This window comes from Myotis brandtii, unplaced genomic scaffold (genome assembly GCF_000412655.1).
Source record: "Myotis brandtii unplaced genomic scaffold, ASM41265v1 scaffold125, whole genome shotgun sequence".
Taxonomy (NCBI): Eukaryota; Metazoa; Chordata; class Mammalia; order Chiroptera; family Vespertilionidae; genus Myotis; species Myotis brandtii.
The window spans coordinates 9,885,466-9,900,913 of record NW_005354385.1 but is presented as its reverse complement, the minus strand read 5'-3'; positions in this window follow the sequence as shown (position 1 = coordinate 9,900,913).

Here is a 15,448-nt window from a genome sequence, read left to right as displayed (position 1 = left end):
AATCAGTGAAAGTGACAACTTTTCTCTAGTGGGCTATTCACTTGGTTTGCTAAAGAACCTGCAGGAAGAAACAATAGTGTACCTGGATTTTACCAGCTCGGAGAATCACCAGAGAATCACATTTATTTAGCCAGTTTCTTGCATGACACAGAAATGCTTTTTCACAACCTCTGTACTGTAAGAGCAGGTTTTTAAATAATAAACTCTCCTTCTGCAAGTCTAGGTCCTAAAAATTAATTTAAGACAAATGTGTATCAATAGAGAACAGTGTGGCCTCAACTCTTTCAACAAGTCTTCTCATCAGCTCATGGCCATGACCAGAGCTCAGACAGAGAGGATAATCCTAAATGAAGGTCATATTAAAGTGATAAACACTAGACAGATAAAGTGGAAGACTGGTGGGAAATGGGGAGTGGTTTTGATATAGGGTGAGTGAAAAGACCGTGTGGAGGAAATAGTTTTCATAAATTTTGGAATAATAGAAATGGAAGGGCTTTGTGCTTTATTATAAGCAATGATCTTTAGGACACAGAATATCAAAAAAACTCAGAGGTGGTACTATAAACCCCAAATAAAGGACACATTGAATAAACTTGCTAGAAGAGGCCTAAGGGAGATAAGAGGGTGCCATGACAGGGCAAATGAGTAAAGAACTAAGATTTTCCATCTTGTTGACAGTTGCATCTCCAGAATTTAGCATGGTACATAATATAGTGGCATCAACTAACTAGTCAACATTTTTCAATGAAAGAAGACATATCTAGCTTTAATAAAATTATAAGCCATTGTTATATCAGCATGCCTACTATTGCCTTTCCTGACCACAGTCCATGCTTAATGAACAGTAGACCATGGGATGAGGGTCCCTGCTCCAACCACCCGGAGGCACCACTTTATAGGCTGACAAGAGAGAAACCTGTGATATCACCTAGTGCAAAGACCTGGCCAAAACATAGATGAGCCGGTCCAAGCAGATTCTTTTACTAGCAATTTATAAATGAGAAATTGAGAGACTCAGTCTGTTAACAATGGACTTACAGCATAAAGGCTATGATACAGGAAAGGACAAAGTGTGAGGTGCCATGACTTGTACGTGCAAGCAGAGCAGGGCAACATGCTGAAAGAGAGGAGCGGAGCGGACTCACTGGGAGGAGTGAGGCAGGCAGCACCTACAGACAGAGAATAGCTTCTGTCTCAGTTCCATCCATCGTATTCGAAGCCTACCTCTACTTTTTTTTTATGCGATTTGGGTGAGTTTACATGGCATTCTGATCATTGCAACCAAAAGAACCTTGACCAGAACCACCATCAATGGTAATAGCACCATCATAAACCAATGGCCTGAGAAGACAAATACAACTAGTAATCATTGCCCGCACCCCTTCCAGTAGTGCACAGCCCGTAGGAACTTTGAAGCGTGCTGGACATTTTCAGAAATACAAGTCATGGTGGATTATTTTATATAGCTCTGCTCTGACCCACCGCTAAATCACACAGACCCATTCACCTGCCTCTGGCGAAATAGATTGATTTTTTTTCACAACCAAGTAGGTATGGATTTCTTTCTGTTTTATTACATTATTGCAATGCTGCCTGCCAAACCACATGCCCTTAAACTGAAATGGCTTCTGGCACCTGCCTCTGGCGAAATAGATAGATTTTTTTTCTTTCACAACCAGGTATGGATTTCTTTCTGTTTTATTACATTATTGCAAGCAATGCTGCCTGCCAAACCACATGCCCTTAAACTGAAATGGCTTCTGGCCGAGCACTGGATTATCTGTGACAGTAAATCAGTCAATGCTCACGGCCTAGAGAAAGAACCTCAGCAGTTAAATAGACGTCTCTGGCTTCAGGTGGAGAAACCTTCGCTCATATACCCAACTCAGCTCCTAATAAGGCCTTCCAAAAAGATTTTATTTAAATAGTATTTTAAATCGCCCAGCAGTTTAGTGGAAGTTTTTATATGGGATATAAAGGCACAAAAAGAGAATAGGCAACAGTTCTGAATTAAACAGTGAGTGCAATAAATGGTAAAAGCAAAATATTGGAAATCTTTTAGCATTTGTAATATTCCAACGGAAACTTGTAAAAACGTTGACATGTCTGGCCTCTGCTCGTTGTGTCTGACTCGAATGCTCTGGCTGTGTATACTGCACACAGGAAATCACTCCTAACACAGCAGTTGCTAGAGAGTTTAGTCAGTATTTCCAGGGTGCACTGGTGGGTGGATTTCTTTATGTTCTCTGGGGGGGATATGATCTAAAGGTTAGAATAGGCTCAAATAAATTCTGTTCAATTTTTGTGGACTCCTCTGAATTATTCCAAAGCCTTTCTGTCTAGCTTCAACTCTGTTCTCCTATTTCATATTATCTCAATTATATACATGAAAAAATTGGAAGAAATTATATTTACTCATTTGTCAAGCCATTAGGGATTCTTGATGAGAAGATATCTGAAGTACATAAGTACAGAATAGTATAATTATAATAATGATAATATAGATTGCCTATTATCATGCTAGTACATAGTTTTTCATGTACCATATGTTTTAATGAAATAAAGATGAAAGAGAAATGGTAATATATTGAGTTTATATATTTCTTCTTTTAAATACCTGAAAATAACTTGTGATCTTATTTTACCTTTATGTCTAAAAACAAAATAGTTTCCTGGGGATGATTTCACACAATGTTGTAAAGATGTGAAAATGGAGTCAAGGAAATTGAATATGTAATAATCAGGTAAAAAATGGAAGATTAATTGACAACAGTGCCTATTACATGGTAATGATGGAGGATATATTTATGTATTTTATTTGCTGAAAAGAGTGACCTGTAAATTCCTTCACATCTGGCTTCACATCTGGTATTTACTCATTTGTTTCTGACTTCTCTCTCTCAACATAATATTTTGAGATCTGTGATCTATCATTAGTCAGAAGTTGATTCTTTTTTATTGCTGAGTAAAAATAAAATTTATATACCATAAATTTCATCTTTTAAGGTTTCATATATGTAGTATTTTCACAAGGTTGTACAACCATCAATGTTATCTAATTCCAGAACATTTTTATCACTCAAAGGAGAATCCCTAAATCCTGTCAAACCCTATTTTCCTTCCTTCAACCTTGAACAAACACAAATCAATTAAATACATGAAAAAATTGGAATTGTATTTACTCATTGGATTTAATTATCCTACACATGGATTTAATTATTCTACACATTTCATATAAATACAGTCATACAAATTGTGATTTTTTTATCTGGCTTCTTTCACTTACCATAAGACCTTCAAGGTTTATCCATGTTGTAACATGGATCAGTATATCATTTCTTTTTAAAGCTGAAAAATACTGAAAAATATTTTATCGTATGATGTACCACATGTTACTTTTCCATTCAAATCATAAACATTTGGCCTGTTTCTACTTGTTGGCCATTATGAATAATGCTGTTATAAACTTTATGTTTACATGGACATAAATTTTTACATGGACATGCATTCAGTTCTCTGGGGTATATGTCTAGGAGTGGAATTGCTGATCATATGGTAACTATACATTAACCTTTTGAGGAACTGCCAAACTTTTTCAAAGCAGTTCATCATTCTACATTTCCATCAACAATGTATGACTGTTCCAATTTCTCCACATCCTTGCCAATACTTGTTATTGTCTGTCTTTTTTATTGTAGCCATCCAAATAAGTATAAAGAGGTATCTCATTAAAGTTTTGATTTTCATTGCCCCAGTAACAAATAATGCTGACTTTTTTTTTGGCATATGATTATTGGCCATGTCTCTTTTGCCTTGTATTCTTCCATTATTGTCCTCTTTTTTTGTTAAGTATTTTTTTTAAAATATATTTTATTGATTTTTACAGAGAGGAAGGGAGAGAGATAGAGAGTTAGAAACATCGATGAGAGAGAAACATCAATCAGCCGCCTCCTGCACATCTCCTACTGGGGATGTGCCCGCAACCCCAGGTACATGCCCTTGCCTGGAATCGAACCTGGGACCTTTCAGTCCGCAGGCTGACGCTCTATCCACTGAGCCAAACCGGTTTCGGCTTGTTAAGTATTTTTAAGTGTATTCTAAGTCCCTTGCTTCTTTTACTAAATTTTAAAATTTATTTTTTTGGTGGTGGTCCTGAAGATTACAATTACCATCTTCATTTATAACAATGTAGTTTGGATTAATAATAACTTAATTTCAATAGTATACAAAACCTTTTCATTTATATAGGTTCAATCTTCCTTCCTTTTGCTGTTATTGTTGTAGAAATTGCATATTTATATTTTTTGTGTCAATCAATGCCTATTTAAGTATTGCTTTACCCAGTTTTCATATAAACCAAGTAGAAAAATATCTATGAACATGATTTCTAAATATTTGGAGATTTTTTAGATATTTTTTTGTTACTGATTTCTGATTTCATCCATTTTGATCACAGTACACATTCTGATGACCTCAATGTCCTAAAATTTTTTGAGACATATTGAATGGTACAAAATGTGACCTATTTTGCTAAGCATTTGATGCATACTTGAAATGAATGAATGTTCTGCAATTATTTTGTGTCGTATTAGTGTCCCACAAATGCCAATTAATTCAGGTTTGTTTAGATTTTTTCTATTCTTCCTGATTTTGTTGTGTCCATGAAGAGAACAAGGGATGTTAAAATGCCTGTGGGTTTGTGTGTTTCTCCTGTTTGTTTCACTGACTTCTGCATTTAAAGATGAAATGATTATTACCAGTTTGCAGCAGGGAATGTTGTGATATAGAAGTCCAGTGCTTTTCAATTCAGCCAAGTCTGCCTCAATGTATCATAGGAATCTAAAATACCAACTTCAATGTTGAAACTGAAGTTGGGATTATTAATAAAAACCATAGCTCTCTTTGTTCTCCTTAGTATTTTGGGATGGATGCAGTCAAATTGATATTCATCCTTCCCATGAGAGAACACTAAACATTCATATGGAGTGGTAATCTTGGCCATTTAGACTGCCATGCAATGAAACATAATTCTAACTTTAATGAATTTAGACTAAAATAACGTACTAAATATCCTTAGGCCTTGTTCCTACCATCGATCACCCAGTGGATGATTTGACCTCATGTGAGTACTGCATTTTCTTATTGTCTCTGTCTTCATTATCACTGACTGTCTTCATGTCCCCTGCCCAGGACTATGTAGAAGATGAGGACTACTAAACACAAATGACTCAAAATTTCTAAAGCTTATCCTCCAAACCAAAGCTCCCCACCTTCATTGCAATGAGAGTCATTGACAATATAGAATTCCAGGAAATAATTTTATTCTTTTTTTTAAAAATCCTCACACAAGGATATTTTTCCATTGATTTTTAGAAAGAATGGAAGAGAGAGGGAAAGACAGAGAGAAACATCGATGTGAGGGAAACACATCAATTAGTTGCCTCCTGCACGCACCCCCAGGGCCCGGGCCAGAGAGGAGCCTGCAACTGAGGTACATGCCCTTGACCAGAATGGACCTGGCTGGGACCCTTCGGTCTGCAGGCCGACGCTCTATCCACTGAGCCAAGCCAGCTAGGGCCTTAACCAAGTTGAATATTCTGCCACATGGCTTCACTGATGACTCCTTAAATATCTCTTTCTGAACTGGTGCTATCCTCCTTCACTTCTTACCTCTCTGTCTACCCTCACAGGCAAATCATGCCCTGTTCCGTAGGCTTTGCCTTTTAGTCCCCATCTTTAATACAGATCACTTCAGTGTTGCTATTCTTAATCTTCAACTAGATCAGGATATTTTTGTGGAAACAGAAACTACATCAATTATTTTAATAGAAAAAAATTAAGCAGAATTGTTAACTGGCTATTAGAAAATTAAAAAGGCAAAAGGGGGACTTGAAGAAAAGCCTGTGGAACTGGGACTCAGATCTCTGATGAAAGAGCACTTTCTCAGCTAGTGCTGGTGTTTAAGAGCTTTAAGGAGAAATCCCACTGAACTCTGTCTTCTGAGATTAAAGTCTGATCTGGCTGATGCTGAGTTTTCTGAGAGGAATGCAATGAGGCTGATTTTAATAGCATGGGAAAATTGCAAACTACAATTAATTGCTACTTGTGGAATCAATTGTCACAGCCAGGGTGGAGAGCTATCACCTGACTGGAATTGGAAGAAAACAGGAAGGAACAAGTTCTCCAGCCTTCCAGATGTTGTCTAGTGCCTCTTTTGGCAAGGTATAATGGGGACCCACTGGCAAAGTTTAAAGGGATTCAATTTCAGCATAAAAAACAGAGTATAGGAGTATGGGTTTGAAGCTAAAAGAGAGCAGTGTACTAGTAATAATCACTGTAGTCCAGACTTTAGCTAACAAACATCTGTGCACACTCTTCTACAAAAACTTGATTTTCAATTTAATGATAAACCACTTTATTTTTTTACTTAAAAAAGGTATTTATAGTTAAAAGATACTCTCAACCATTTTCAAAATAAGTAAACAGCAGATCCCAAAAGTTGCTGTATTGCCCTGGCCAGCGTGGCTCAGTTGGTGTCATCCTCTGTACCAAAAGGTCACTGGTTTGATTCCAGGTCAGGGCATATGCCTAGGTTGTGGGCTTGATCCCCAATAGGGGGCATTCAGGAGGCAGCCGATTGATGTTTCTCTCTTTCCCTTTCTCTTCCTCTCTCTCTAAAATAAATAAAAACATATGTGAGAGATAGCTGTGGCATCCACTCCTATTGAGAAGACTTGGGAGATCTCCAAAGCCTGGTTCCCATGGTCAAACAATTATCATGTGACCATAAAATTCCCTGAAAATTCTTAATCCAGAATAGTCTCTGTCACTGATAGGTATGGCACCAAGATCACAAGGTGCCATAGCTACTGAAAAAAGAAATGGTTCTGGTAACAAAAACAAGGTAAAATGTAACATTTAAAAATATGTTTTTTAAAAAAACATGTAAGCAAAATTTAAGCAAATGTTTCAGAAAGTGAATTGAAGAGAACATTATATGTAGAGAAGTGAAGGAAGAGCAAAAAGGGGAAGAGTGGAAAGGAGAAAAGGAAAGAAGAAAGGGGAGCGGAAAAGAATGTTTAAAAAGGAAGAAAGCATCTTCCAAAATTATAATGAGTTACCTCTGTTAAGAATTATTACAAGTAAACATGTTCTCCAACTTCTCTAAATTTTACAAATTTTCCATAAAGGATATATACTACTTTTATATTTAAAAAATATGCATATAAGAGAAGAAATTAAAGGTGCTCCAATGGGTGAGGCAATTTCCTTCACACAAGAAGACTCTCTAATCTCTTGGGAAGCAGTAGTTCCCTCTAAGAGGAGAGAAAGTCCTATGTGTGTGATTTTTTTGTTGTGTTTTTTTTTTCAAGCCCTATGTTTTTGTCTAACTTCTATAAAACCCTTAGAAGAACATCATACTTGGATAAACATTCAACAAGTAGATAGAATTAGACTTATTATTCCTTCATTATAAAATTCTAGTATCAAGAATTTTGAAAGATTAATATTTGCTAGTACCATCAACTGAAATTATATCTTTTCTGAAGTTTTTCCCTAAACTAGATAACAACAGCAACAAAAATATCATTGACGCCCATAAAGTTATGGTAATCACATTTATTGACATTGAAATGTTACTATTGAATGAACCAATGTAGCACAGAATGACCATGAGGTCACTGTGATTTTGCATTTGTTCCATCTATATCTCCTTCCTATGAAAACAAAGAACCTGTATGTTGAATAAAAAAATGTAATTTTCTACAAAGGTTAATACCTGAAAGCTTCCCACCAGAAGTGGTGTAGGTATATATAAAGTCTTATTTGTATTTAAGTGAAGGATATCTCAGTTTTTGGTGTAGCTAATTTAGTCCTGGCTGGCTTGAGCTATCATTCTGGTGGTCATTTTATGAGAAAAATAAAATGCTTTATGAGGAAAAGCCAATGCAAGCTCTCCTTGAATTTTTATTAAAGTTTGGAAGACAAGCCCTAGCTGGTTTAGCTCAGTGAATAGAGCATCGGCCTGCGGACTGAAGGGGCCCGGGGTTGATTCTGGGCAAGGGGACATGCCTGGGTTGAGGGCTTGATCCCCAGGAGGAGGCATGCAGGAGGCAGCCGATCAATAATTCTCTCTCATTATTGATATTTCTATCTATATCTCCCTCTCCCTTCCTCTCTGAAAGTTTGGAAGACAAGATTGTAATAGGCTTCTTCTTGCTACATAAAGAAAGAGAAGGTATCTTGATAGCCCCAAATACTCAAATCAGTGCTATAAAGTAGCAAACTTAAGTCAGTGTTCATATGGAGAGGGAAATTAGTGATAATTATATCCAACACTAATCCTTTGCCAAAGGAATGTTTTCTTCTCGGTGACTTAATTTTAACATCTGAAGAGACGTATGATGACATAAGGTATATAAATGTTGAATCATTATGTTATATACCTGAAACTAATGTAATGTATGTTGATTGTACTTAATAAAACAAAGAGAAGTGTGGTTTACATTTTTGTCTTACTCTGAGAATGTCATTTAGGACACAAGCTTGTTGACCTCTGTGAGTTCTTTCTACTGGATATCATATTCTTCCATGTCCTTTGAAGACTTGAGTACTTATGGGAAGAGTCTGAATTAGTGTAGAGGTAGAATATGTTGTTTAAGTTAAGCTAGTACATTTCAAGCCAACAAATTTGCTCCTTGGATAGAGGAAGGATGTAAATTCTATGATTTTGTCATTGTGAAGGCTCATGAATATGCCATTGTGATAATGTACCTCCTTGTTGTTGAAGAAACACAAGATTTAATATGTGCCTTTAAAGATATGTATGTGTATATATTCATACATACATACACATATGTAATAATATATATACATACATACACATATGTAATACAATAAATATGAATATATTTACTTATTCATTTCTCTTTCTGGTTATTTCATTTTTTAAACAATCTAGCAAGAGTTTGATTGAGATGGTTGGCCTAATTTGAAAAAAACTGAACTTTAGCCCCCAAAATAGTTACGAATTAGACATATATTTTGTTTGAATTATATTATTTATTTGTCTTTATTAAGTAATAGTAAACCAAAATAAACCACAAAGTGCTTGTACAGTTAAACATCTTTAATGAACTAATAATATTCCAAAGTAAAGAGTGGTTCAGGAGGATTTTCTCTGAGCAACAGGAACAGAGAGAGAAACCAATATGCCTATATGTCAGAATGAAGCAATCTTATATTTTTTAAAATATATTTTTATTGATATCAGAGAGGAAGGGAGAGGGAAAGAGAGAAACATCAATGATGAGACAGAATCATCCTTCAGCTGCCACTGCACACCCTCTACTGGGGATGGAGCCCGCAACCAGGGCATTTGTCCTGGCCAGGAATCAAACCATGACCTCTTGGTTCCTGTGTAGATGCTCAACTGCTAAGCCACTTTATACTCTGATTCACTAACTCTGTCCATGATTAAGTAAGAAGGGACAATTTATCCAAAGTAATACATTTTTATATGTAAACTTTTATAAATAAAAAGACTTTGTAATTGAGAAATATTAAAAAGGGTTAAATATCTTGTTTTGTTTTATATTTTAAAATAAAACACTATTTTAAGTGAGATTTGCTTTTTTAAAAAACACTGACACCAAACATCTGCTTCTTCAGCTGATCTGCAGCTGAGTAAAGCGGAGGTAAAAACACCAACTTTGCACAAAAATACCATGAAAATATATATTTTTAAAAAGCCTCTATCTCTCTTAAAACTTTCCATGTATGCACTGAAAAAAATAAGCAAGTGAAAATACCCCAAGTCTTAAGAAGTGAAGAAACGGACAAATTTAAAAAATGAAATGCCAACAAGAGCAGTATGGTCAATTTTAATGAATAGAGGAGAATAAAATTTGAAATCATAAACTAAAACATCCCTGGCCATTGTGACTCCATTGGTTGAGGGCCCTCCCATGCAGAGGTCAGGTTGGACACCCCATCAGGGCATGTGCCTGGATTGCGTGGGCAATCCCAAGGAGGGATCACGCAGGAGGCAACCAATCAATGTTTCTCTCTCTCACTTTCCTTCTCTCTCTCTGTAAAATCAAGATTTAAAACATTAAAACAAACTGCAAAAATTGTTGTACCAAGTAAGCTGACGACTGGTAAACCCAACTGTTCATTTTTGTGCACTTGAAAAGAAATAAATGACTAAAGAACTTGTTCAAATTAGAATGCCATGTATGTCCTAATCAAAATATTCTAACCCAACTGGACCTGAGCTAATACTTTATTTATCCAGTCAATTTGAGGAAGAAAGTAATTAATGACCCAATATAACCAAAGTAAAACAGCTGGTTGAGAGTAGGGATTTTTCATAGTTCAACCAGATGTTTTGTCATCTAAGAGATGCTGTGTTAAACAGAATAGTAGTTCTAATAGAACCTCTATAGATCTAACCTGTTTTAGTCCATGGTTAAGAGTACATGCAATATAAACCAAGAAAGAGATCTAGAAGATTATGCACAAGCAAAGATGACATTTAATTGAGTGCCAATATAACATTATCTTTAAAAAGCTCCTGTCCACAAGACTACAGCCAGGCAATCAGGCATCGTTAACCCTAAAGAAATTGAGGACATTGGTCAAAATGCTCACGTCACTGAGGGATAAAGGGGTGGACTCTCTAAGTCATTGCAGCCATGTTTGTCCTGTTTACATGACCATTGCCTCTCGGTATCTCCATTCTTTTACACAAAGGTAGTTATGGAACAGATATTTTACTAGGTGATATTATTCTTCATGTAAGTTACTAAAATATTAATCAATATTTCCTGTTCATGATAACCATATATTTTCTAATTCTAATTTTAAACTACTAATTTTATTTGCTTCGTAATAAAATGAGTAGTTTGAATTTACGAACACAGCTATAAGAAAAGAACTTTTACTTCCTTTGCCTCATTATCTTTCTTTTACAGAAACAAAAATGAAACTACTAGTCATGCCAAGCAAGGATATTTTAAAGATCAATGGCATGGGTTACAAAGCTCTCAAAGAATGTTGCTATGGAAATATTGCATCCCATTGCTACATTTTAAGTGAATGGGATGGATCTCAAACCCTCCAGAGACTTGTATAATCCCTTCAAATCTTTAAAGATTTGAATAATAGCTGTAAGTATTACTGGTGTTTGATAAATTTAATTTGATAATTATGTAAAGATATAATTCTATGTAACTATGCTTTCAAAAAAATAGTGAAGGAAACAAAAAAGTTATGATAGATTTCATCAGGTCATGTGAAAAAATGAAAAGATAACTTGCATATTAAAGAGACTTCAGGGAAGTGTTGAGGATGAGAATATATAAAAAAAAAATAGTCCAGCCCTAGCCAGTTTGGTTCAGTGGCTTGCAGACCGAAGAGTCCCAGGTTCAATTCCAGTCAAGGGCATGTACCTCAGTTGCAAGCTCCTCCCTGGCCTGGGCCCTGGTCAGGGTGCAAGCAGGAGGCAACCAATTAATGTGTTTCTCTCACGTGGACATGCATGTTTCTCTCTGTCTTTCCCTCTCTCTTCCACTCTCTCTAATCAATCTTCCACTGTCTCTAAAAATCAATGGAAAAATATCCTCAGGTGAGGATTTAAAAAAAAAAAAGTCCAATGGAGGGAGTCAAATGGGAAATAGACACAGGAGCTGTGTCAAAAAAAAAAAAAAGCAAAGAATTGAATGGCTGCCTAGCTAGCATGACTCAGTGGTTAAGTGTTGACCCATGAACCATGAGGTCAGGGTTCAATTCCCAGTCAGGGCATATGCCTGGATTTTGGGGTCAGTCCTCAATGTAGGGCATTCAGGAGGCAGCCTGTCAATGATTCTCTCTCATCATTGATGTTTCTATCTCCCTCTCTCCTTCTCCCTTCCTCTCTGAAATCAATAAAATTATTTTTTTAAAAGAAGAATTGAATGGCATCACCAACAGTGAGCTATACATTCATGACAGCAGGCACTAGTGATATTAATATATGCTTAATATATTGTTGGCCATGACAACACATGTGTATCTGGGCTGCTTTGCTGTCATGATATAGTGGTTAGAAATATGGTACCAGACTCTGCAGATTCAAATCCCAGTGTAGCCACATATTGTCTGTGTGACATAGATGTCACCTACTTTCCCTCTGACTTCATATCTTCATCTGTAAAATGGAAATAATATCATTGTCTGTTTCTGAAGGTTTTCGTGTGGATTAAATGAATTATATACCACTATATGTCAAGCGCTCAAAACAGTGGTATATATGTGTATGTGTGTACTATCAAAACTTTAGAGATAAGACAGTAATATTTGTGAACAATGTTATATTATTAGTCAATGATCCAACCAATTAATCACAAGTATTTACTGAGCAACCACAATGAGCTGCAGATTTACAGAGATTTCAAAATGGGCAAAGAACCACCAAGAAGAAATCTGAATTTGGATTTTTTGGGCTAACTGGTACAGCAAACATGAACTGAAAAAAAAATACTACAAAAATTAAAGAGGCTCTACCCCAAACCCATATTTAGTTAAGATCTTGTTTTATAATGATAAACTAGTTCCCATTGACTTTAACATGACAAATGATTAGCTATAATCATGACATTCAGATGCCCAGCCAGACCCATGCTAGCCTCCTGAGTAGCCCCTATAACCATTTTTCTCCTCTTAAAAAAAAAGCTTTCAGCCAGGCCAATGTGGCTCAGTGGTTGAGCATTGACCCATGAACCAGGAGGTCACAGTTCGATTCCTGGTCAGGGCACATGCCTGGGTTGCAGGTTTGATCCCATATGGGGTGTGCAGGAAGCAGATAACCAATGATTCTCTCCCATCATTGATGTTTCTAACTCTCTATCCCTCTCCTGTCTTCTCTGAAATCAACGAAAATATATATTTTTAAAAAGCTTTGAGTTTATAATGCCTTATTTAAGGTTTAGTTGCTGTCTATTATAAACTTTGCTATTCCAGATTGTAACTTGTCTCTTTTAATTTGCATCAAGATAAAATTTTAGCATATATTTGTCAGCTTTCATGTACACTATTATTTTAGAAAAAAAATGTCTGCAATGAGTAAAATGAAGAGTCTATAGTCTTGGACATCCTTTGGACAATTATAAATAAAACTAGAGGCCCAGTGCACAAAATTTGTGCATGGGTATGGTCCCTAGGCCTGGCCTGCTATCAAGGCCATCTTACCCGCCTGCCTGCAGCCGGCCCAGCCCCTGGTTTCCCGTTCACCATCAGTCGATCGGAGCCTGCCAGCTGGGGGAGGGACCAAGAGGCCGGCCATTCCCGCCTGCTCGCCGGCCCCGGCCCCACCATGGGTTGCCCTCTGTGTGTGGGGTGACTGGTGGAGCAAGGACCTTGGCCTGGCACACCCACATCCCCCACTACCTGCCCCCGGTTCCCCATTCGACATCAGGCAATAGGAGCCTGCTGGTTGGGGAAAGGTACCGAGAGGTGGTCAGTGTGCCTCATAGTGACTGATCGAGCGGTCGTTCTGCCATTAGGGTCAATTTGCATATTACCCTTTTATTATATAGGATAACACTCCTCTTTCCTGAACCTTCAGTTTGACAATGTAGTAAATACATTCAATTGTGTACAGATCTTTAATACAAGCATAAGCCATTTTAATAGAGATTCTCAAATGTCTAATTTAAAACATTATAAAAGCCTTGAGAGTGAAAATATTGATTTTCTTTGAAAATATATATTTAAATAAGTATAATAACAACTTTATAATAATGCTTTGAGCATATACCCCTTGTCTGCGATTGCACTAAGAATATTTATTTATATTCTTACTAGAGGCCCGGTGCACAAAAATTTGTGGACTCAGGGGAGTCCCTCAGCCCAGCCTGTGCCCTCTCGCAGTCTGGGACCCCTCGGGGATGACCGTGCCTGGCTAGCCTGGGTGAGGAGCTGATGGCTGTTTGCAGGCCGGCCGCAGCCCCTTCAGGGTAGGGGTCCCCACTGGGGTGCCTGGCAAGCCTGGGTGAGGGTCTTATGGCTGTTTGCAGGCTGGCCACAGCCCCTTCAGTGTGGGAGTCCCCACTGGGGTGCCTGGCCAGAGTGGGTGAGGGGCTGAGAACAGTTTTCAGACTGGCCACACCCCCTTCAGGGTGGGGGGGTCCTGCTGGGGTTCCTGGCCAGTCTGGTGAGTGGCTGATGGCAGTTTGCAGGTTGTCCAAGCCCCCCAGTGGGGACCCTCACCCCAGGCGGGTGTGGCTGGCCTGGGTGAGTGGCTGATGGCTCTTTGCAGGCTGGCCACAGCTCCTTCGGTGGGGATCCCCGCTGGGGTGCCTTGCCAGCCTGGGTGATGGGCTGATGGCTGTTTGCAAGCTGGCTACAGCCCGTTCAATGTGGGGGTCCCCACTGGGGTGCCTGGCCAGTCTGGGTGAGGGGCTGAGGGCCGTTTTCAGGCTGGCTAAGCCCCCCAGTGGGTACCCTCACCCCATGAGGGTTTGGCCAGCCTGGGTGAGGGGCTGATGGCTGTTTGCAGGCTGGCCACAACCCCCAGCCACCCAAGCTCCCAGTGGAGGCTGGCTGGAAGCAGGTATCTGGGATTTATTTGTCTTCTATAATTGAAACTTTGTTGCCATGAGCGGAGGCCACAGCCAGCTGAGGGCAGGCGGGAAGCTTGGCTTCCTCCATCGCCCAGGCAACCAAGGCTCCTGCTTGCTCCAGCTCTGTGGCTGCCGGCCGCCATCTTGGTTGGGTTAATTTGCATGTAGTCGCTCTGATTGGCTGGTGGGCATGGCTTAGGGCATAGCAAAGGTATGGTCAATTAGCATCTTTGTCTTTTATTAGTGTAGATTTATCTTCATTCCTCAGATAAGAAAATTGAAGTATGGGAAGTAATTTGCTCAGGTGACACTGCTAAGAAGAGAAGGAACCAGGTTTTGAGCCTGGTTCTACTTAACTCCGAAGTCCTGTTTTAATTACTAAGAAACACGGACTATTATAACACACCATCTCCATAAGACACATATTTGTATAAGGACTAAGTCTGTGGGCTCAGTCTGCCTGAGATAAAATTGCATCTTAACTACTTATTAGTTGTACTAATGGCCTGGTGCATGAAATTTGTGCACATTAATAGGGAATTAATTAGAGGAAATATTTTAATATTGCTATTTGCCCTTTTTCTATAATAGAAGTGTCAGAGATGAAAGGAAATTAGTAAAATGTATATGAAAATAATTTATAAATTTATTAATAAATAAACAGTAACAAAAGGATATAACAACAACAGAGGCATGATAAACATGATATGAAAACAACAAAAACATGATATAAAAACAACAGTGATGCAAACAATGACTGATAAAGTGATTAAACTTATTCTAATATCTCCCTGCACACGACATTAAGAGTGAAAACACTTTCAGAGTGCTTGACTAATTTCCCT